Here is a 23,775-nt window from a genome sequence, read left to right on the forward strand (position 1 = left end):
TCAGGGCGTGATCCCGGAGTTCTGGGATCAAGCCCCACATCGGGCTCCTCCGCTGGGATCCTGCTTCTTCCTCTCCCACTCCCCCTGCCTATGTTCCCTCTCTTGCTGGCTGTCTCTATCTCTGTCAAATAAATAAATAAAATCTTTTTTTTTTTTAAAGTATTTTCATTCCAGACTTCAAGTTATATTACAAAGCTGTGGTAACCAAAACAGTATGGTACTGGCACAAAAGTAGACACATAGATCAATGGAACAGAATAGAAAGCCCAGAAATGAACCCACAACTCTAAGGTCAATTAATCTTTGACAAAGCAGGAAAGAATACCTGATGGAAAAGAGACAGTCTCTTCAACAAATGATGTTGGGTAAACTGCATAGTGACATGCAGAATAAAGAAACTTTATTACTTTATTACATCATATACAACAATAATTCGAAATGGATTAAAGATCTAAATGGGAGACCTGAAACCACAAAAATCTTAAAAGAGCACAGGCAGCATGGCCATAGCAACTTTTTTCTAGATATGTCTCCTGAAGGAAGAGAAATAAAAGCAAAAATAAACTATTGGGACTACGTCAAAATAAAAAGCTTCTGCAGAGTGATTATTTTTAGCTCTAAGTTATATTATGACCCTCTTTATTAAAAGTACCTACTTGCTTCCCATCCATTCAGAGTAAAAGCCAAAGTCCATACAATATCTAAGGTCCTACATGTTCTTCTCTAACATTCTCATCTTTCTAATCTTATCTACTCCTCTCTTCTCCTGTGCCACACAGGTCATCTTCACCCCCTCCCCCTTCTCCTCCCTCCCTCCTCCTCTTCTTCTTCCTCTCCTTCTTCTTCTTCTTCTTCTTCTTCTTCTTCTTCTTCTTCTTCTTCTTCTTTTCTTCCCCTCCTTCCCCTTCCCCTTCCCCTTCCCCTTCCCCTTCCCCTTCCCCTTCCCCTTCCCCTTCCCCTTCCCCCTCCTCCTCCTCCTCCTCCTCCTCCTCCTCCTCCTCCTCCTTTTTCTTCCTCTTCTTCTTCTTCTTCTTCTTCTTCTTCTTCTTCTTCTTCTTCTTCTTCCTCTTCTTCTTCTCAAGGTTCACAGATTCCTCCTCAGCTTCCCTTTCTTTTACATTTTCCATAATTGCAAAGTAGCGTTCTTGGTACAAAACTTTTATTCTTTTCCCTCCGGATGCTGACTACACATTAATTGTATTTTCCTTATGACATTTGTAGGAAGCAACTATTTTTGCCTATTATTCATTTTTCCTTATTGTGTTAATAGCACCTTGCTTTTCTCTCAGGGGATTATCCTTCCTCAGAGCCTAGTCATGCCGTGTGGATGGAGCCGAGACCTTCTTTCCCCAGGATCCTGGAGTGAGTCATGGACCAGTCCTGGGCACTCAAATATTTTATCCTCCTGAATGTCTATTGGATTCGGGATAGCCTCAGTCAGAACAAGCAAATGCTGGGATATCTGCTAGAAGCATAAGGTAAACTTTTTCATCTGAGACTGTGGCAAGGCTAACATAAACTTGACCTATAGGAATCTATCACGTAGAGACAGTCTATCTGAGAACAAAGCCAACACAGGAAAGTGGAGTAGAGAGATGCAGACTGATTTCTGACAATAATGTTTAATCCATCCTTGAACCCATCCCAAGCTTATATGAACCAATAAATTCAGTTTTTTTAATTGAGTTGAATGACCTTGTGTCACTTATAACCAAAAAAGTCCTGAGACAGTATTTAGTAATTTTGCTGTGTATAAATCAGTTTCTTATATTCATGACACTCCCAACTTCCATAGAAGCCTGTTGGGTTCATCTTTGCATTGCCAGTACTCATAGTGATCTAGGTAGGAGCGCTCAATAAATACCTGGATGGGGGGATGATGGATGGATGAATGGATAAAGAGGAATGTCCTGTTTCAAGTTGTTTGTACTTTATTTTAAAGTAGAGACTTCCGTTTGATCATCTGAAATCTGTAATCACATGTCCTGTGTTTATAAATTTGATATACTTGCAGGAAAATATTCATTTTAGTTAGCGAAATTTTTAAAGCTGCTTTTGACAAATGAGTTTCTGGATTATCTTCTGGAGCTAACAGTATCAACAATAAAAATCCATTACGAATAGGAAGGCTGAGACAGGATAGTAGAGATTCTGAAATTCTGGCTGGTTTCTTCAGAAAAGACATGAATGTACGTGGCTGTTTAATTCCAACCGACAAGGGAGAGGGGACTGTGCCTTTGGCGGGTTTGTAGGGTGTGGCTTTGGTTTCTTCTACCCCCAGAGGCTGTCCTGGGTGCAGCGGTCACAGATCAGATTGCTCAGTAACCTGATGGTTATCTATACATTGCATTCGTTAACCTTGAATCAAAGACCAGTTTCCTCATATTGAGAGCGCTGTAGTGGACCCTAGATCTTCCTTCATAACTATTTTGTGAATGCATGATTATAATAAAATGTCTTTTATTTTTATTATTTTAGGGGGAACAAATAACAGTATTACATTTTTTTAAACAAACACACCAGGGAATCCTGCAGTGGGGCCAGCACTGGATGCGATCCTGGGCCACGAGTCTGCATGGTCCTTCGCGGCTGGTCCCATGGTGGCAAAATCTCTCGCCTTTATTGTTGACTAGGAACAACAGTTCACAGTAACTGTGTTATCTTCAAAATGGAGAAACACACCATCTTTTCTCCGGCGTGATTTTCGTTATCCAATTTCTCACTGCTGGATGTCCCTTCTTTCCAAGCTCTGGTTTGTCTTTCTTCACTGTGGCCATCACGTCACCCCACCCGCAGCAGGACGTGTGTTCAGTGGTCCCTCCGTCCCCGTCACAGAGATGATATACAGATTTTAGGCTCCTGTGCTGTCAGCACAGTTGATAAGGGCTCCTACCAGAAAACCCAGGGAAATCGGGAGTTTAGCACCAGAGGCCCCACCACATCCTCGCCTGCACATCTTGAATGCTGGAAAGGGACCGAAAAAAAAAATGTTTTTTTTAACTAATTGCTTAAATGCAATTATTTTACATTGTCTTGCATGTTAAAATGGATTTTAGATATCTCATTCAAAGGCCTAATTTATTCTTCAGCCTCCATTAAATCCCTTGTTTTAATGTTAAATTAACGTTAACTTAATTTTCAAATGCCACCACAAAGCCTGCGGTAGCTTTGGGAGCGATAAACTCATTCTAAAGCTGTTCATTTTCTCTTATTAAGTTCTTTGTCCAAATGCTTTTGCCACCAGAAAAACATAAGCGAGACTTTTCTCACGGCAGGCCCATTTTGCTTTCATGCATTCTTCTTTGTTTCCTTGGCCCCGGGAGGGCCGATGGTGTTGGAGCAAGTTTTAGGCAAGTCCCAGGTTGTGATAGAATGTTCGAACCACTGCCTCCCGGGCCACAGGTGTGACGAGGTTGCAAGAGGCCGGGCTGTTGAAGGTGGTTACTACTCGCCCCTTCCCCAGAGGCACCTCCTTCTCACGGTTCCCATTTCCTCCACCTCTGCGAGTCAGGTCTGTGACCGTAGCATGAGAGGGAGGAGGACTGCCAGCCCTCGTCCCAAAGGCTTACCCGGGACAGGAAGTGTGACTGACTTGACCAGTGCAGCCACCCAACTGCCCAGAGGGCCTGGACCAGTGACGTGCACGAGTGAAGCGGCCCTTTGGCTGTGGGAGGCCGCACGCCCTGCCCAGAGCGGATGGGCGCGGTTAGCTCGTGTGTCCCCAGAGCTGTTGAACCGTCCTGAGACGCCAGATTTCAACTTTGATGTGCAACGATCTGAACCGAAAATATTGGCTCCTCACCCAATGTTTTATAAAGGCACTTGCGTGGCCTTTCCTTTGCCCCGGGTCTGCTCTGCTCCCTTCCTCCTTCCGGGTCGGGGCTGGCGAGGTGGCCGTCCCTCGTGGTGGCTGAGGGCTGTGCCCTGCGGAGCCTGCATGGCGTCCTTGGCCTACTCCTTTAAAGCACCAGCCCTCGCTGGCCTGCTGGGCGAGTTTGGCAGTCCCTTGGCTTCTGCGTCTACGTTTATTCTCTAAGAACACTTCAGCCCTCCCAGTAATCGAGGGATAATTGTAACTCTCATGATACCACCTCCAAGGACTGGGGTGAAAATGAGTGAAGTGCTTCTCACACGCTCTCAAGCACCTTCAGAAGAAGTTGCCACTTTGTCACAGAATGTTATTCATCCCCTACCAGGTGGAAATTAGGGCCCGCACAGGGCAGTGTTTCTAGAAGCTTGGCAAGCCAACATCCGCATCAGAATCCCCTTGGCGGCAGGGGGAGGGATTTCCTGTGGAAATGCAAGTTCCCAGCTTTATTCAGATCCTCAGGGAATGGGGCCTGTGACCTTGTATTTTGACAGGCACCGGCCCACACCCAGGTGATGGGCAGGTCATTGAAGTTTGAGGAGGACATCGGAGCCTTCAGAGGGAAGCAAAGAGGGACGGCTGTGGAAAACAAAGTGTTGGATTAGAAGGGCGTATCTCACTCAGCTTCTTGGAGCCTGTGAAAATGGCTTAGTAAGGCATTGGAATTGTTTAATATAGACCAAAAGAATAAGCCTGGACATTTGGATGGTAAATATAGGTGGTGTCGACAGCTTATGGTGACCTGGAGAGCTGGGTTCAAATCCAGAGGTGAGGCCAGAGAAAACTCAGTTTCCCAATATGGTGCAGGGATGAAAGTCTAGGGGTACACTTCTCCCTTAGAAGCCTCTTGAACTCAGGGTACCCACATTCAAGCCAGAGAACTGCACTATGGGTGTGGCTAATGCTATCTGGATCTGCCTGGAATCAAAGAGATATGAAATACATACATGTTCCAGAGAGTTCCGCTGCCAAAAGAATCACCAACCTGGACAAACAGAGGCCGAGGCTGTTTGAGATGGAACCCTTCAACTTCCTCTGGCCAGAAAGCAGGCTGAGAAAGCTGAATGGTTCCCCCCAAGGGGAACATATTCTCCGTTGCCCTCTTGAGAGGTGGCCAAGAACAGCAGAACAGAAAGGACCTGAAACGGGGCTGCGGAGAACCAGGTCCTGGGGGCCCCCTTGAGGAGCAGTGTTGGTGGGCACCCAGTGGGGCAGCTGGAGTGTGCACTGCTGTGGTCCTTCCCAGTCCCACAGCTGCATGTGGGGTGCGTGGGGGAAAGGCCGCTCCTGCCCGCAGAGATGGTCCTGACAGGCAACCTTCCTGTGAGGCCGTGAGGGGTGGGCCATCTCCCTTGGGTAAGAGGTGTGTGTTCCCCACATGGCAGGGGAGCAAACTTCATATCTGTGACTGGGGGAAAGGCCTAGATCAGAGGATTAGATTACTGTTCATGACTATTTGTGGCCTCTCCTGGGGCGGGGGTGTGGGAAGGGGAGAGTGGGGATCGTTCTTCCCCTCTCCAGCCATGTTAGGCTTTGGCCCGTGAATTACGAGTGGATGACTTGTGTTATTTCAGAAGCCATGTCTCTTCTCCGTGTGCCAGCACGACTGGGGAAGCCCCAGGTAGGACCTGCCGCTGTGGCCAAGCCAGAGAGGGAGGGTTGGAGCCACGGCTGCCTCCACTGACCTGCGGTGGCAGCAACACATAAACCATCATTGCTCTAAACTGGGGCCAGCAACATTTCTGTAAAGGGCCAGAAAGGAATATTTTAGGGTTTGTGGGCCATGTGGTCTTGTCATAACTACTCAGCTCTCTGTATCAGGAAACTGGTCACAGACAACACCTAACCAAATGGGCATGGCTGTGTTCCAATGAGACTTTACTTACAAAGCAGGGAGTGGGCTGAGATGGCCCTTGGCCGTAGTTGGCCTGTTTCTGCCATAAGCCATTGAGATTTGGCTTCATTTTCCCTAGCCTGCTGGATCTCACACTTTCATATACATCCGAATCACTGAGAGGGCTTGTTAGAACACAGATTGCTGGGCCCTGCCCAGAGCCTTTGGTAGATACACCTGGGTGGGGGGCCCGAGGATGTGCTTTTTTTTTTTTTTTTTTTTTTGAGATTTTTATTTGTTTATTTGAGACAGAGAGAGAGAGAGAGTGAGCACAAGCAGGGAGGAGGATCAGAGAGAGGGGGAGAAACAGACTCTCTGCTGAGCAGGGAGCCTGATATGGGACTCGATCCTAGGACCCTGGGATCATGACCTGAGCTAAAGGCAAACCCTTTACAGACTGAGTCACCCAGGCGCCCCAAGAATGTACATTTCTAACATGTTTCCAGGTGGTATTGATGCTGCTGGTCCTGGACCATCCTTTGAGTATCACTGCCCTGGTCCTTCTTGATTGATATTTTATTTGTAAACTGGAGAGAGCTTAGTGCATGGCGGTGTTGTCCTAACGAAAGGAGATAACTCGGTGACATTATTTGGGGAGGTCCTGGGACTTTGTAAGTGTTCAGTAAAAGTTAGGCACTGGTCCCATACGTACAAACACACTCCCTTTCCTGTTGAAAGATACAGAATGGTAAAGGAAAGGACCATTTGCTTCGCAGGTGGGTCCTCACTAAGAGCACTTGGCTGTGGTCCATTTGCAATGGGCCTTCAATGTCAACTTGACTTCCAGTCAGGAGAATGGCTGTTACTCAGAACAGGTGGACCTTTACCATCTCACTGAGAAGGTGGCCATCAGCCACTGGCTTCTCTGAGGACAAGAAACTCCAGATGATTGATTCCCTCAGGTAGGCCCTAAAATCTGAACAACACAACCCAACACCATTTGCGGTCAGGATGGGTAGAGCTGTCCTGAGAAGCTTCTGTGCGCACTGCCAAATGGGGTGTGGCTTGCAGCTGTTGGATGAGGGTGTGTCTGGACGTCCAGACGCGATCCCACCTACCACACCTGTGACCTGGCTGCTCACCTGCAACGGGGGCAACACGACTCCTCCCAGGCTAGTTGGGAAGATTCAGCGAGAGTGCCTGTTTGATGCCTGGAAGACAGTAAGCCTCAGGTTCCCTGCCTTCTAGAAGACTTCTGCCTGTCCTTTCTGGAAGTCAGCAGGGTGCAGGGGTCAAGGATGCAGCCTCCGGCCCCAGCGACTTGAGGTCCAAGCTTGTCCCTTCCACTCTGTTGGCTGTGTGTTCCATGCACATTATCCAGCGGCTCTGCAAGCCTGTGGCACCGTGTTCTCCCCTCAGTGTCGATGACTACAACCTTCGTTAGACTCACCACACGCCAGCGATTCTGCCAGACACCCTACCTGTCCATCTCCTTTCGTCCTCTGCCACACCCAGGAGTGGGTGCCCTTCTCATCCCCATTTATAGACGAGGAAACTGAGCCCCAGAGAAGTTACATAGCTTGCCCGATGGGGACAGCCCTCAGGTGGTGAGAGCTGGCTTCCAGTCTTGTGTTTGGGGGTAGAGCCCATCCTTCTGGCTGTGACACTGTGTTGCTCCAGTCCCAGCACTCACTCTGTCTCCTGGCTGTGTATTTTGGGGACCACCAATCCTCCCAGCCCCCCTGAGGTTTCCCTTATCTGTGCCTCCCAGTAAATGTTTGTTGAGGGAAAGTAGGAAGGTATTAATAAAAGCACGTACGAATGTTAATCCATCTTCAGTCTCTGGGGTGTGTGCCCAGGCCTTGTGGGAGGAAAGGGCACAGACACCGTGTCTCTGTTCACGTAGCCGTGCAAAGAACAGTCTGCTACTCTGACCTGGGGGCTGCTCCCAAGTTCCTCCAGCTTCTGGTGACTGTCTCCCACTGGATGCCAGCCGTAGGCACACTGTGGCTTGGCCTGAGTGGGGTTCATCTTTTCTTCTGCCTCAGGCAGCTAAACCCACATCTGGGTCCCCAGAAATGCTTCTGAGAAGGCATCATCTGCCCCTCCATGAGCATCAGGCTTAGTGGTGACCCAGGAACTGCCAGATCCAGTCCTGGACTGAGGCTGCTTGTTCTAAGGCCTGTGGAGAGGACCTGGGAGAGGACCTTCCCTTTCAAGGAGGAGGAGGAGGGAGCAGCCAGTCCCCTGTGCAGCCCAGCCTGGAGGGCACTTCCGGTCAGAAGCGAGGAAAAGCAACATCTCTGTGATTTATGTGATTAATAAGGACAAGTTCTTCATCGTGCTTCCTTTGGGGGTCTTCCATATGACAGGCAATTCGTGTCAATGATTTTTATATTATTATCATTGTCAAGGAAATTGGAGCCATACTTAGACGGGGTGCATCGTTTAGTTTCTTCATTTATGTACAAGTCAGTGCTGGTAACTATTTCTTTTGAAGCCAAGTTGGAAGTGCAGGCTACAAATTGGCAAATGAAATCCCAGCTCCAAATAGCACGGTGGCATTTGCAAACCCTATGGCTTCCAAGCTATGTTTGCTTTGGATGCAGCGAGAACTGGGAAAGCTTTGGAAAAGCCATCTGCTCAAATCCCAGTGGCTTATGCTTCTCATTTGGTCTGAAATCTGGATTTGGGCGGGGGAGTGAGGGGTGGGGTGAGCAGTTCTGCTCCTAAAGCAGCTCACCCCAAATGTCAGGGAGCCCTACTTCTCCACGCCCGGACTCCTGGCTTTCTCAGGGCCCTGAGTCATGACCACGTGGCTTACGGAGACGCAAACTGGCCTTCCCACTATCCCCGTGTCATTTGCATCTTGTGCCCCTCACCTACCACTGTTACCCCTGGGCTGTCTCTTTTTTGTTTTTCCTTCTCCAGTGCACCCTACTGTGTTCCTTTTCCAAAAGCCAAGCTCTGGTCGCTCCTCTGCATAGAAACCTTCATCACCTCCCCACTGGCTATGCAGCCAAGTCCAGACTTTTTGGCCTGACATTCAAGGTTCCCAGTCTGGCTTCATCATAACTTTCCTGCCTCTTTCTCCTTCTCTTCCCAATGTTTCTCGAAGCAGACACTGTCAGTGCCCTAAGCATATCCCCTGGTCCTTATCTCCAATAGCACATACCACCAGTCCTGGGCTTCCCTGCCCAAAGGCTTTCTCAGGTGTCTGGAGCTCATGCTACCAATGATACCAAGTACCAGAGAATGAACAACTCCACCAACCCCGCCCCCACCCTGGTAGTAGCCCTGAACTCAAGGGAGTTGGGATATAAATACCCAGCTCCCACTCCTTGCTGTTGCGTGACTCTGCAGTGTGTGTTCGGCATGGCTTCCGACCTTCCCCAGAGGCATCCAGCTCCCGGGACCCTCAGAGGCCCCCGGATGGATAACACGCGGTTTGTTGGCTGCCTTCCTACCCCTGCCTCACTTCCCGACTCCTCCATCAGGGTTTCCTGGAATCCCACCCTCCAAATCTGCTTGTGGTGCGTCGTTGCCCAGAGTTGGCTTCTGGAGGAAGCACAACCGTGATGCTCCCTGTATCCCTTTCCTTGGGCCACTGTAACCAAGTACCAGACACTGCGGGACTTGAAACAGCCGAAATTTATTTTCTCACAGTTCTGGAGGCCAGGAGGTCTGAAATCAAGGTGCTGGCAGGGTCATGCTCTCTGACAGTTCTGGGGGAAAATCCTTTCTTGCCTCTTTTAGTTTCTGCTGTTTGCTGCCAATCCTTGGTGTTCCTTGGCTTACAGTGACATTGTTCCTGTCACATGCCATCTTCTCCCTGTGTCTTCATGTGGTCTCTCTGTGTCTCTCTTTCCATTTTTTTTTTTAAGATTTTATTTATTTATTTGTTAGAGAGAGAGAGCACAAGCAGGGGGAGCGGGAGAGGGAGAAGCAGGGAGAGGGAGAAGCAGGCTCCCTGCTGAGCAGGGAGCCCGATGTGGGACTCGATCCCTGCACCTTGGGATCATGACCTGAGCCGAAGGCCGGTGCTTAACCGACTGAGCCACCCAGGCATCCTTGTCTCTTTCCCTTTTTGATAAGGACACTAGTTCTGCTGGATTTGGGCCCACCCCAATGACCTGATTTTTCCTTGATTACTTCTGTAAAGAGCCTACTTCCAGATAAGACCACATTCTGAGCCACTGGGAGTTAATTAGGACTTCAATCAATATTTATGGAAACCAAAATTCAGCCCTGCCTTTCCTCCTTGCTCTTCTGGGGCTGACATTTGCTCTGGCTACTTCCTTGTCCCAGAGTAAGAACGTCATTCCCTCGTGTCCCGCTGTGAAACTCAGATGTACGTTCAACACCTGCCTCTTCCACATACAGCGCCTTGGGGACATTCTCCACAGGCTGCACCCTTGCGTGCCTCTGAGGCCTGCGGGGGGGGGGGGGGTCCCCGGTGACACACAGCTGAGCCCACAGTGGTGACAGGCACAGAGGTACTCTGGAAATACTTCTTGCGTGATGGTTGGAAGGATGCTATAAAACCTTAACGAACGACAATGCTCGCAAAGTGGATTATTTTACATTAATTTTAGAATCAACTTGGGCTCAAATGATTATTTTTATTTCAACACTTACTGGCATTCTTTCCGGAAGATACAAATCTGCTTTTCTGTCTCAAGAAATCTAGTGTAATAAATAAACTTTTACCTTCCTTGGATTTTGGACACCTGAAGCATCTGAGGATTGAGGCATGAGCGCGGGTCTCAGCACGCAGGTGACACATGCAGAAGGGACAGGTGACTGGGAGGTGTCTGTGGAGAAGGGGCAGACCCCAGCAGTGATGTTGCAGGCCTGCGTCACCAGCATTGTTTTCTGTCAGCTGGTACTTTCTCCTCAAAGTCGACTTCTGAGAAAAACAATTCTGGTGACCTGAAGGTCATGGGACCTTGAAGAAATGCACACAGACACAGTCATAGGTAGGTCCCAGGATGGCATTCAGTAGTAAATATGGAGAGCAGACAGTTCTATTTGGGCATACAAACCTTACAATTCTTTCCTGGATTTTTAAGAAAAATCTAACCAGCCCACACACAATTCTCCAGAGCCGACTCGGTGGAGCCTTGTTCCTGTGTTTTCTGCGGTGCGTGGGCATAACAAAGAGGGGGACTTCAGGGGTTCGGCCCAACAAAGCATTGTAGCCCTAGACCCGTGAGCACCAGTCCTCATTCCTGCAGATCCTAGCCACAGAATGAGAAAAAAAATAAAAACTGTGTCTCCTTGAGAGAGAGGACTGAGCGTCAGCTCTCCCCCACCTCCTCACAGAACCCTAGCAAGTTCTGACTGCTGGCGGGGAAGACCCGGACCTTCTCTAGGTAACTCACATGGGGATGACTCTTAGCACATGGAGATTGACCCCACTTACTATTCCCTGTAGCTGTATGCCGGATGCAATCACACTCAATCCCACAAATGCCCTATAGGAAGGATATTATTATCCCATTCTGGCTGTGAGAGAACAGAAGTCCAGTAGGGTTTGGTAAGGTGCCCCAAGTCATGTGCAGGGTGAGGGACAAGCTGGTTCAGTGCAGCCTGCTGGCCCCTAACTTGCAGCTGGACATGTTTGCTCCCACACTCGGGTCATCTCCAACCGAGCAGAACGCTGGACCCAAACATGAGACTCTGATTTGAATTCCATGAGTGATGGCTCAACAGAAAGCCAATTTCAGAAGTCCATGGCTACCAGCAGAGAGCACATGAAATGAAGCAGGAATGCTAAAATTGGCAAGGCAGAAACTTCCACCCCCAATATTGTCTCATCTCGGGGAATATAAATGACATCTGAAAAACAGCGACTTCTCTGTGCCTCTCCTTCTATCGCCTGGTGCTCTGCCTTGGATAAATAATTTCCTCTCCAGCAATGAGAACCAAATTTGATTTATAAGCGATAGTCCAGATACATAAGACAACTTGCAAAAATCTGCCTATATAAATCCCAGCCATCCCAGGGGTGTTTATCGTTTTATGCATATGGAGAACAGGGAAACAGAGATTTAAGCCTTTTTAATCTGTGTTTATTGAAAAGTGCTTTGGTCTGTGTTTATTGAAAAGTGCTTTTGAACTACAGGCATTCAGGACCCCAAAGGGAAGCTGGAATGGCTCTGAGCCACAGATGGCCATGTTTCCCTCAGAGTTCTCCTGCCTCTATGCTTTTCTTCTGCTTGGCTTCCATTTGCCCCAAACCCTCCTTTGCTCTCTTTGAATTCATCCTTCAAAGCCCATGTCATATGAGATCCCTGGGTCACTGATGGGGCATTCAAACTCAAGCTCTATCTTGAGCTAACGTGACCCCCACACACATACACCATCCTCCTTCTTCTCTTGCACCCTGCACTCCGTCCTGGTGCTTGCCAGGCAGCTCTGTCGTGGATTCAAGGTCAGGAGGCAGTCAGTGGTGTCTTACGATGCGTTCGGAGAAGGCAGCACACCCAACTCCGGTTGGCTCATCCACAAGACCTGGCACCAGTGGGGACTCCGGCTTAAGCTGCTCGGTTAGGCCAAAGTTGCCTGGGAGGTAGAGGAAAACAGACATCCTTCTAGGGCTCACTTAGGGAGGGAGCAGGGCAGTGGTTGGACAGTTGTCTAGCAATACGCAAAGACCACCCAAGGACAACGGGCCAAGGTGATGTATTCAGAACTCATTCTAGCAGGGAAGGCAGCTACTGTCACTTATGTTTTGGCAGTAACTCACAGACAGATATAGGAGTGGAAAGCTGTGTGCTGGCAAAAAGGGAAGGCTTCAGGTGTGTCCTGTTGGCATGGGGAAGCGGTAAGCAGTCTAACTAGAGGCAGAGACAACCATACGATTGGTTGGGGGTGTGTATTTGGCTATCTCTGGTTGGTGCTAAGTTGGAAGCAAAGACACAAATTAGAGGGACTGTCAGTTAGAAATCAAATCCTGGCCAGTTTGGGCCCATAGTTACAGGGGTTATTGTTTGGCTGCCTGGACCAGTTGCTAGAGATAGTGGCTTGACTTTCTACAAGTCTAACTTGTAGACAGTAGGCTGGCTTCCTGGACTGGTTACTATGGATCATCGATTGGTTTCCTGAGCTAGTTGCTGCAGACTTTGGATCAGAATTCTATCTTCATATATGATGTGGCTATTATCTGTTTGTATCTTCAATCTCTCAGGTCAATATGTCCTTAGCACTAGCTCATACAAGGCCATGAGAAACGGCCACCTGAAAACATCAGCCCAGCCAAGCAGACTGTAGCCTCTGAACCAGATCATAAAGGACCTAGGATAGTGGTCTGAGACTAGGAGGCGGGGTGGACGGTAAATGACTTAGAACTCAGGAAGACAGTCATCTTGTTAGTCTGGGGCGGGAGAGGAGGAATCCCCCCACAGGGCCAAAGAAGGGATTTCCCTCCAATCCCAATTTACGTCGCAGCGGACCCCCTGCTGGTCGATGGGGAAGGCATTGTTGATGTTCTCTCCCATGGGTGGTCTTCATTTTAAGTCAGTGTTGCAGGACAGGGTTCTTGGGAAGGGGAAGCATGGGGGGTTCCCATGCAGTTCAAAGAATTTTCACCTCAAAAACACCTTACTAAGTGAATCCCCAAGGCTTTTGCCTCCCCAGCATCCATTCCCCCTCCCCGATTTGGAAATAGGACGCTATTTTTTCTCTCACTCTGTGAGTGAGAGAGGCTGCTTATCCTGGACTCTTGGGTTGGTGTGGAATGCAGACCTGGACAGCCAGTGCTTTTACTACTCCTGTCCGTGGCAATTGCTTCAGGGGTAGCGTGGGACTCAAGGCAGTCTGACCAGAGCTAATCCTGGTACATGCGCAGGACTATTGAGCAAGCTGACTTATCTTCACTGGGGATATAAATTCGGAGCTTCTGGCAGACATTACAAGAGGAAATTGTGTTTGGAAATGAGTCAACAGATAGGAAAATAGAATCAAGAGGTGGGAGCACCTGGGTGGCTCAGCCGGTTAAGCATCTGCCTTCAGCTCAGGTCATGATCCCAGGGTCCTGGGATAGAGTCCCACGTTGGGCTCCCTGCCCTGCAGGGAGTCTGCTTCTCCCTCTGCCCCTCCCCCATTTGATCTCTCAGTCGCTCTTTCTCACTCTCTCTGTCAAATAAATAAATAAAATCTTAAAAAAAAAAAAGAATCAAGAGGTGGTAAAGATAAGATTGAGTCATGGTGACCTCACTGGAGTCCCTGGATCCAGCCTTGCCTGAAAGCCCTGCTTCTAGATGTTTTGATTAAGAGGAATAACTTATGTCCTTTTTAGTTTTAAGCATTTTGAGTCGATATTCTGTATTTTCCACCACAAGAGTTGTGATTAATATACCCTTCTTTGGGGAAACAAAAGTACATTTACTGTTGATCTCATCTGGGGTATGTACCCCAGAATCTGTTACTCTCTTTCTGACTCTTTTCTTTCTCTTTCTGCCAGAGTCACTGGTGAGTGCCCTATTCCTGAAAGTGTGAGAATTTGGTGCCTACCTGGTAGGGAGATGGTTTAGAGATTAAAGTAGGCTTGGGAAGGGAGATTTAACTAAATGATTTCTAGCTTTTGTTCCCACTCAATCTAAGACTTTGAGCCTACCTACCTATCAGACGAGATAACAACTAACGGTCTTAAATGATGAGAGCCAACATTTACTCCGTGTCAGGTGCAGTTCTAAACACTTCCATCTATGATTCTTTAACAGCCCCAAGATGTAGACGTTGCTGTCCCCTTGCTGGAGGCTGCATGGCTTGTACGACAATGCATGGATCCAGATTGCCTGAGTCTAAGCTCTTAACTGCCAAGCTACAGACTTGCTATGCACTGCGCTTGCTTTAGGACCCTCCCCCTTCCCATGCTGATGGACGACTTGCTGCTTGAGCCCCTCACCTTCTTTGCCCCACTCCCTGCCTCTCAACGGGACTTGGGCCTTCATAGGAGAAGATAGCAGTGGGGGTTAGAGGGGGGAAGACCAGATGGGCATATAGCAGGAGTGAGGAAGGAGACGGCTGGGGCAGGGGAGGGAGAGATTTTCTTTAGAGATTATATTAGGAGCTGAGGGACCTGTAGGAAGAGATAGGTCACATCAGGGTGTGGGTGTTACAGGTTAAAATTCCTTTTAAACGATTCTGGTGGGAGGAAGTTAGAGACTTTAAATTATTAGTATTTTTAACCCAGTTATTTTTAACCCAGACTGTGTGTCTTTATAAAGACTGGACCATAAGATCAGGATGGCATAAGAGTCTGATTGTCTATTTCTCCCTCCCCCCTCCCTCCCTCCCTCCCCCCCTCCCTCCCACCCTCCCTTCATCCATCCACCCATCCATCCCTCCATCCAGTAAGCTAGAGCAAACAACCTGCCAGCAAGCCATGGGGAACATTGCAATGGGATGAACTTGGAGAGATAGGAGACCGTGGCCAACCTAAGCTGTCTGGGCCTCGCTCTCGGGGCTTAGGGGGGAGTGAGGTGAGAGAGTGTCCCCTTGGCTTAGGGGCATCAGCTTAAGGGGAGGGGTAAGGCTCTCTCTTGGATTTTGGCTGTTTCCCAGCCCATTCGGGGTCAAGGTCTACCCTGAGTGGGTGTCGTGTGATGCTTTGCGGGCTGCCGTGGCTCCAGGTGGAAGGAGACATCAGTTATTTCTGGAAATTCTGCTGTCAGGCAGCGAACGGTTCCTGCTTTCGAGGACGATGCCCTGTGCTCTCCTGGGCTGAGGATGCTAATGGAATGAGGGGCGTCTTCTGATGGACGATGCCAACTCCATGGTCAGAGCCGGGGTCAGTTGGCATTCTGTCTCTTGGATGTGAAAGGAGATGGTTTCACACTGACAGTTAGAGAAGCAATGGACGTCGGAATGGGCCTGAGCATGGAGGCTGGCACTGTTTGCGGGAGAATCAGGCTTCTGCGAGTGCCCAGGAATAACAGACTGGAGGCAGGGGTCAGTTACAGTCTAAATGGCTTCAGGGCACATTGTAGGTGCTCCGTAAGTACTGGCCGACTTAAACCGAAGGGGGTTTGGGTTTTGGCTCCTTCACATGATGCTTACAGGACAGCCGCCTCCAAGGCCAAGCAGCAGAAGCCGAGGTCAGGAGCCGGGCCCCCAGCACAGGTGTTCTTCGAGACTGATGGCCTGTCACTGGCAGAGTACTGCTAAGGGACCTAGAAAGTGTCTGTGGCTCTGGGCCTCCACTTTCTTCTCTGCGAAGTGGGGCAGTTGCACGAGTTCCTCTTTTACCGGGCTGCTCTGAGAAGCGAGGCCACACGCGTAGGAAACTACCTGGCACCTGGTAAGCGGGCGGGACCAGGCACGGAGGCAGAGCGTGTGAGCAGTCATGTGGGGAAAGAAGGCAGAACGGGGGTGGGTTGAGGGCCCTTGAGATCTCCACAGATGGTTCTATAGAGTAAGTAGGGCTTTGCCCCGGCTCTATGGAGGTGTGATTGACAAATAACAATTGTATGTATTTCAGGGGTGCCGTGTGACGTCTTGATGTACGTATAGGTTGTTTAATGATTCCCATAATCAAGCTAATTAACACACGAACATGGTACAACTTTCTTTTTTTTTTTTTAAGATTTTATTTATTTATTCGACAGAGAGAGACAGCCAGCGAGAGAGGGAGCACAAGCAGGGGGAGTGGGAGAGGAAGAAGCAGGCTCGTGGCAGAGAAGCCTGATGTGGGGCTCGATCCCAGGACCCCGGGATCACGCCCTGAGCCGAAAGCAGATGCTTAACGACTGAGCCAGCCAGGCGCCCCCTGGGTACAACTTTCACGTGTGTATGGTCAGAACCCTCACGATCGACTCTCAGCCGATTTTACGTACACGACCCGTCACTACCAACTATGGTATTTTGCATGTGAGGACGTGCTCAAAGAGAAGCTCAGAGAGGTAAAGCGATTACGGGAAAGTGGCCGCCCCTCCAGACCCCTGAGCCTAGAGTGTCCGAGGCCTCCCACTTCCTCCGCCTGCTTTGGCCCAGATGCTATACCTTCTTCAAGCCTCCCTGGAGGGACAGCCCTGAGTGCTCTGCTTGACCCAGGGTCCATTGGATTCTCCCTCAAAGACATCCCAGACCCAGGCGAGCCTGCGGCCTGCAACGACGCCAGCAGGCCTCTCGCTCATAAATCCCCCTCCGTGGAACGGGGCTGGGTTTTCTTTGTTTGGATCTAAACCCTGCTGCTCTATTGATTACTATAATTCAGCCCTAATTGGACTTCTGCGAAGCACACGCACAGACAACCGTGGGCCTTGAGGCAGCATGGCATCCATTATTAATACGATGACGCTGGCCTTTGCCCTGCTCCGTGCCTTCCCCTCGGGAGCTCCGCAAAGCAGAGCTGCTGAGTAATGTGCCTTCCCTGTGAATTCATCTCTTCGAAGTATTTGTTTCCTCTTGGAGGAGAAGGACGCAAACCACACAACTAGGACCGGACTCCTTAATTGCCTCTCTGCCGGCCTGGGCTGGGGAGACGCGCAGGCCCTCTCAGAAGCAAGGCCTGGTCTTCGAGAGTGACAGGGCTGCAACAGAGCCCTGGGCAGGCGCGGGAGCTGGTGAGGGCTGAGAAGCCAGTGGGACAGAGGCCAAGAATCTGTACCTGGTTGCTGGTGGTTGAGCCACAGAAGGGTCACGTTCGGCCAAACGCTGAAGGCCACACGCTGGGCCTGGGAGGGTTCTGTGGGCTGAAGCAGAACAGATTTTCATTATTAGGACAGGTGTGGGTAGCTAACCTCCTAATAAGAGCTCGGAGACAAGTGAAGAGTTTCGGGGCCCACTGAGGGGTGCAAACGTCAGCACGGGTGGTCCACCCACGGCCCTTTGCACCTGCCGCATTGGTGGTTCTGGTGATCGGGCCGAAACCCTCGCATGGAATCTGCCGGGTAGAATGGGAGGGTCAGGGGGAGCTATCCGATGGCCACAGGCAGCCACTTTGTGAATAAGAGAAGGGAGCTGTCCAGGGGCAGGCTTTCCATGCCTCCTGCATCTGGGTCTCCTTCCCCGCCCAGGTGGATGGAGTCAGGCTGCCACCATGAGTGTACTCCAATGGGGCCACAGGACAGCTGCATATGCTGCTTAGACCCTGAGAGGGACGGGGGAGGGCACAGGTTAGAGTAGGGTACGGACTGACCCCAACACGTACCCTGGGGGTTGGTTTTTCTAAAGCCAAGTTACTTACTCTCTGTTAACACTGGCAGGCAGGAGATGGGATCACCGGGATCCCCCTGGAATATTCTGGCCGGCTTTGGGGAAATAATTGCAGGTAAGAATGACAACGTCTGCCCTCCTGCTGCTTGCATTAGAATGGGAAAGACAGACAAACAGACACTTAACAAGTCAAGCATCCACATGGACAAGGGCTTCAGAGAACCGAAGGGCTGGAAACAGCTAAACAGGACTGTGATAAGAAATGAAGTGACAGGGCTGCCCTAAACTTATCTCAAGTCTTTGGGCCCATGTTTCTGTGCCCAGTGCTACTGACTGCCCCCTGAGGGCTGGCAGCAGAGGCTGGAGCGGGTCCGACTCCGCAGTGTGCTCTCTGTGGGGAGGGCAGAGCAAGGATCAGACAGGCCCCGCAGAGTGCTCCTTCCCCAGCTAGCCCCTTGCAGGACTCTCTCTGTCTCACCTCCTCTCATACTGCGGGCACTGACTCTCTCTCGCAGTGCACAGAGCTGATCCTTAAGAGCAGGGGCTGGGCAGGACCTCTGCCTGTCCTCCGTGCTCAAAGAGTAAGCGGAGACAAGACATCAGGGAAGGGGGCACCATACTGGTGCAAAGAGAGACGGGCCACTGAGACCCTTGTCTATGCAGCTCTGTGAACTGATCATAGCTGTCCCCGAGGACCTTCCCAGGAGGCTTCGAGCTGGAGCATGCCTCATGCACCATCAGCATCCAGTCTCCCACTAGCAGGCAGGAGGCCATCTGCCCTGCCTTCTAGCTCTCCCCAGGCGGGTCCCCGGCCGCCGCAGCAGGACCTGGTGGCAGCTGACTTCTTGGCATCTTTCTCCTCTTCTGCCTCACCATTCCCTCCCCTAGAATGAATGCATGCCAGGGCCAGAAGGGGGGGGGGTCCTAATCTCGAGGCGACAAGCACGGGGGCAGGGGGCTATGCCACCTTCCTGGGGTGAAGGTGGGGTGGTGTGTCCCTCAGAGGCCTCTTGCTGGTCTTGCATGGGCCAGCACCTTGCCTTCAATCATGTGTCTTTGAACAGTGGTCCCCATATTGTGTCAGTACAAAATCTCAAATCGTTTGTTGGAAAGAAAGCATTACTCCCTTCTAGTTTTGTCTCTGTGGGGGAGGGACAGAAATTTATGGCAGAGCTGGTGGGAAGTAAGGCCATCTCCCAGCCTCAGCACTCCTGAAAGCAGCCCACCCCCTCTCCCTGCCTTCTCCACCATCTTCCACCCCTCCGTCTTCCTTGCTTCCCCCTGGGACGTGAACTGGTCCCCAGGGCCCATCAGTCCGTACCCCACCCGTCTCACCATTGGTGGAGGCAGTGGCCACAGGCTGCTAGCATAGGCAGGAAACCATGGTGCCTCGCTTCACATTTCAGGTTCTCTTAGCCTCCCTGTGCCTCCGTGGGCTCACCTGGAAAATAGGGTAATCCCAGGCGTTGTGAGGGTCAGCAGAGCAGCGTCTGGCAGGCATGAGGGCTTCACATGTTAACCGGCACGATCACATGCCCTCTGTTTGTCCCCGCTGCCCTTGTCCTTGCCCTTGCCCAGGCTCCTCTTCCTCCGTCTGTGCTATTACAGCAGCGAGCCCAGGGAGCGCCTCCCACCTCACGTCCCTATCCTTCTTCCCCACGCCTTCCTCCCCGCTCCGGAGATCTGTCTCCAGGCCACTCAAGACGCTTCCCTGGCTCCAGCTGCTAGCAGGACAAAACCCAGCCCATGGCTTGGTGCCCACACAGCTCTCCAGCTCCCCATGTGGTCAGCACCCTGGGCTCGCAGAGCCTCCCTGGGCTGCCAGGCTCCTGCGACCACGGGTGGCCCAAGCTTCCTTGGCATCCTCAGTAGACTGAGTCAGCGTCTTGGCTCTTGATGGTTGTCGGTAACTGCTGTGTGATAAAATTCACATTCACTGAAGTGTCACTCAACAAACGGAACCGAAATCTATAGATTTTGGAAGCAAAATGACTGCAACAGTTTGGATGTCAGAAAGAGATTTTTACTCCCGAGCCACATGGAAACCTCGTGGATGGACTGCTCAACCCACTCAAGAAGCCTTGCACTTCCTGGCCCACGCTTCTTCATGCTGTTCCCTCTTACGGCACCCTTCCTGCTGTCTGCAGGCACCTCCAAGGCTGGGCTGATGTCAGACCCTCTCTGAAGCCTGTTCTCATCCCCACAGGACATCGTACATGCCTGTGGACCACAGCACATTGGAGGGACACGGCTTTGCAATGATGACACATCACCTAAAGCCAATTGGTCTCAATTCAGAGCTAGGCTCTACGGCTCACCAGCTGTGTGAGTGACTTCACCTCCGTGTGGGTGTCCTCACCTTTCCCACGGAGAGAGTGGCGGTACTGACTTCGCGGGACTTCTGAGACGGCTAAGTGCGTTAATACGTGTAAGATGCTTATGGTAGGGCCGCTCCTGGCACGTCAGTGCTGTTTAAGCACTTGTCATACTATATTATTTGAATAAGGTGTTTTGCATCCTGCCTTTCTGGGCCCTGGGGTTCGGTGGGCCTGTGGGCAGCAGAGGCCTGGGGAGCGCTGGTAGGAAACACAGAGAGGGGTCCTGGCTGCTAACCTTTCCCTTCCAGGCTCAGGGGCCACCAGCGTTCGGGAGAGCTGGGCCTGGGAATGTTTATGGTGCCCGGACTCCATCTCAGTCTGTTTACGGAATCACACGAGGCCCCAGGAGGACAAGGTCACCGAAATCTGACATGGACTTCAAGGCACTCAGGGTTTGTGAACTTTGTCTCTCACTGTTCCTCTCCCCTATGGGGACCCTCTGCACCTGTCCCCTCTCCCCTCACCAGCCAGCTTTGCAGGAGGATGCCCATGATCCCATTCGGGGGGGCAGGAGATCCAATTCCAGGGCCTCCAGGGCTTGCGGAGGAAGTTGTTCACCTGTGCTCAGAAGCCAGCAAGGCCACACCTGAAGGGTTGGGGGCTGCTGTCCACCCTCCTGAGTACTTCTCAGAGCTCATTCCAGGACAGAAGGTGCGCACATGCCTGGGGACCGTCTACACTGGGCTCTACAGGAGGGGGATAGGGAGCAGGTCAGGGGTCTGGGTCTGGAAGGCAGAACCCAGGGCATGGTAATGGGGAGGGACCAGCTCAGGTCCTCACCCAGTCCTGGTGCAAAAACCCCTCATGAGTGGGGACAGGCCTATGCCTCAGGGCCTCTTCTGGTCTGAGGGGCTGAGACTCAGCTCTCAGGCAGCCAGGCGAGATCTGAGTGAGCAAGTCCCCCAGATGGAGCCCTAATGTCGCTCTTTAAAGGGGCACCTGGCAAAGCAGAAGGAACAACTCAGAGCTGCCACGTGGCGGATCTGGGGTGGGGGAGGCAGGGCCCAGAGACCCTTGGAATTCCAGCGCGGAGCTGGAGGGAGATTAAGGCAAAGCTGCTAAGTGCTGCCCCTGTTCCCATTACTATTCCCATGGGAGCTTGAAGTGGGGAAACCCTTTCTGTGTGGGACCCTCCCACATGGTGGGGTTCTTCACATCTCTGGACCCTGCCCACTCTGACTCCAGGGTGGATCCATCCCTGCCTCGACGGTCCCTGGGACAACCACACCTTACACATGTCCACTGTCCACCCTCCTCTGTCCCCCACAATTTGGCAAAAGAAGAGCAGGAGTGGGCTGCTCCTGACTAACCCCACCCTGTCCCCCGGGAGCTCCTGGTGCAGGGGTGCAGGGTGACAGAAGGCCAGGGGCCCATTGTCTGAGGATAGGCTTGTAAACACACGCCTCTGGGATGGCCTGGAGCCTCGCTTTAGTCTGCACTGTCCCCCCCGGGGACGGGAGGTGGGAGAGCCTGTGGTACGTCCCTGCAGGTTAACTGGGGGGTTGAGTGCAGCTGAGAGGACTGGGTTGGCTCTGCCGGCATCCCACCGTGGGCCCACAGTAGGCAATGAGTTGGTCCTATGGCCTCAGAGCTGGGCTTCCCAGCTCTCCCTGTGGTCCCTGAGGGCATCCCCCTCCCCGTTCTCCCCTGTTCTCTCTCGCAGGGACGGCCAGAGCAGCATCCAGTCCTTTGTTTGGGCTTCTTTATCTTCCTCAGGTAGGGCAGAAACGCGTGGATGCTTTTCTGTGCAGGACCTTGGTTATGGGTCATAGGAGAGTGTGGTGTTCATCTCCCTGCTCTGTGAATGCAGACGGGACCCAGGAGAGCAGAGTGGCTGTGGCTGTGGCTCACCTGTCCAGGGAGAGGACGGAGCATCAGGGGCCACCCTGCACCCTGGCTTCCTCTTCCTTTCCTCTGCTCCCGTAGAGCTGCCTTCCAGGCACACCACCCCTCATTCCACTTAGCAGCTCCGCCCCAAACTCTCCCTTTCATGCCCCCCACAGCCTCGCCCTATAAACTCTCAACACTCCAGATCGCTGATCCCAACACTCCCAGCACCTCCCCATCCCCTTCCCAGCATGGTCCTGGGGAATCTACCCAGCCCACATCCTGGGTCTCTCCTACCCTCCCCTTTCTATGGGTCTGTGGGAATCTGACTCCCCTCCTATCTACTTCCTTTTCTTCCAGTAGAGGTAGAAACAGAATGTTGCAGTGGGGTGGGAGCCCCAGGCTGAGACCGCCGCTCTAGGGTTGGGAGAGAGCCAAGAATCATCCTGAGGCTTTGGCATGGGCCCCTTTTCCAGATAGTAGATGAAGTTAAGGCAGAATGGCCCTAGAAGAGAGAAAGAGAGCAAGAGACATGAAGTCCTGAAAGCACTATGTATAGAAGAATCCCATTTTAAAGGCATTAGAACTCCATATTCAAAGGAATCATGGAGTCAATCCTACTTCAAACCTAGGACTTTTGATAAAGCAACCCATTATGCCTTTTCCTTCGTAAACTTGCTCAGAGTGGCACACACATTCATTTGGGAGCCACAGAAATCTTCAAGTGATAGAAGAACTGTCTAAATCCTAGTCTTTGACTCCTGTCTTCTGGGACATTCAGGGTGAAGGTGGTCACAAATGGTGCACTCCTGGGTTGAGAGATCCTAGTTGGAAGGAAATCCATCCTGGAGAGAATTCAGTGCTCATGACCTTGCCTCCTCTTTCAGGGTCTGGGAGGAAGTCTTGAAGGCTGTCTTCCCAAGTCCCAGTCTTATAGCAGATGACACAGAAGGCTTTGCTGTTGTCTCTTGAAGAAGCTGTGACACGGGCACCATTTCTCCAAAGGTAGAAAAGTACAGATGACATTTCTAAGCTAGTTAAACACACAGCCCTGGAGGCAGGCCACGCGGGTGTGCACCCCAGCTCCACCAACCCCCAGTCCGTGTCCTGTGTCACCATGTGCCTCCTACACCCGGGCAAGGTGGAGCTGCCCCAACCTTAACTTGCAGAGCTGTTGCCAGGATCGAAGGAGTTTGCAGGTGTGAGGCGTCCAACCTGTTCACGGCACGTTCTTTCCCTGGCTGCTGTGTTGCCTGCCTGTCTGGGGACTCAACCTGGAGACCTTTTCATCCACAGCCACTAGCCGCAAACTTGGGGCCAGGTTCTGGGCTAGACAGTGAGCACGGTGCAGGGAGGGAGACGAGCTGTGCCGGATGGGGAAGGAATGAGCAACGGCTGCGGGGGGACCACCGCTGAGCTGGGGTTTGTGGGAAGGACGGGCTCAAGGGCCTGAGGGAGTCGGAGAGCGTGACACGGGGGTGTGGCTGTGGTAGTGGGGCGGCCGTGCGGGGGGAGGCCAACAGCCCCACACTAGACCAGTGGGCTGCTGTGTGTCCAGAGAATGACTCTGGATGTTGGTCTGCAGATGAGAAGCATTCAGGGTTTGATGTGTTGGTTTTAATTCTTAGAACAACTCTTTTGCTGATATCAAAGTTATAGTGAAACAATTTTGAAGACTCAAAATGCAAGTACCAAGTGAAAAACAA

General features: G+C 51.4%; 1 pseudogene; it reads right to left on the reverse strand.

Moving 5' to 3' along the window:
* Positions 1 to 2,506: 2,506 nt before the first annotated feature.
* Positions 2,507 to 2,956, reverse strand: LOC113251716 (60S ribosomal protein L23-like; annotated as a pseudogene).
* Positions 2,957 to 23,775: the final 20,819 nt, after the last annotated feature.

Source organism: Ursus arctos, unplaced genomic scaffold (assembly GCF_023065955.2).
Source record: "Ursus arctos isolate Adak ecotype North America unplaced genomic scaffold, UrsArc2.0 scaffold_19, whole genome shotgun sequence".
In the NCBI taxonomy this organism is placed as follows: Eukaryota; Metazoa; Chordata; class Mammalia; order Carnivora; family Ursidae; genus Ursus; species Ursus arctos.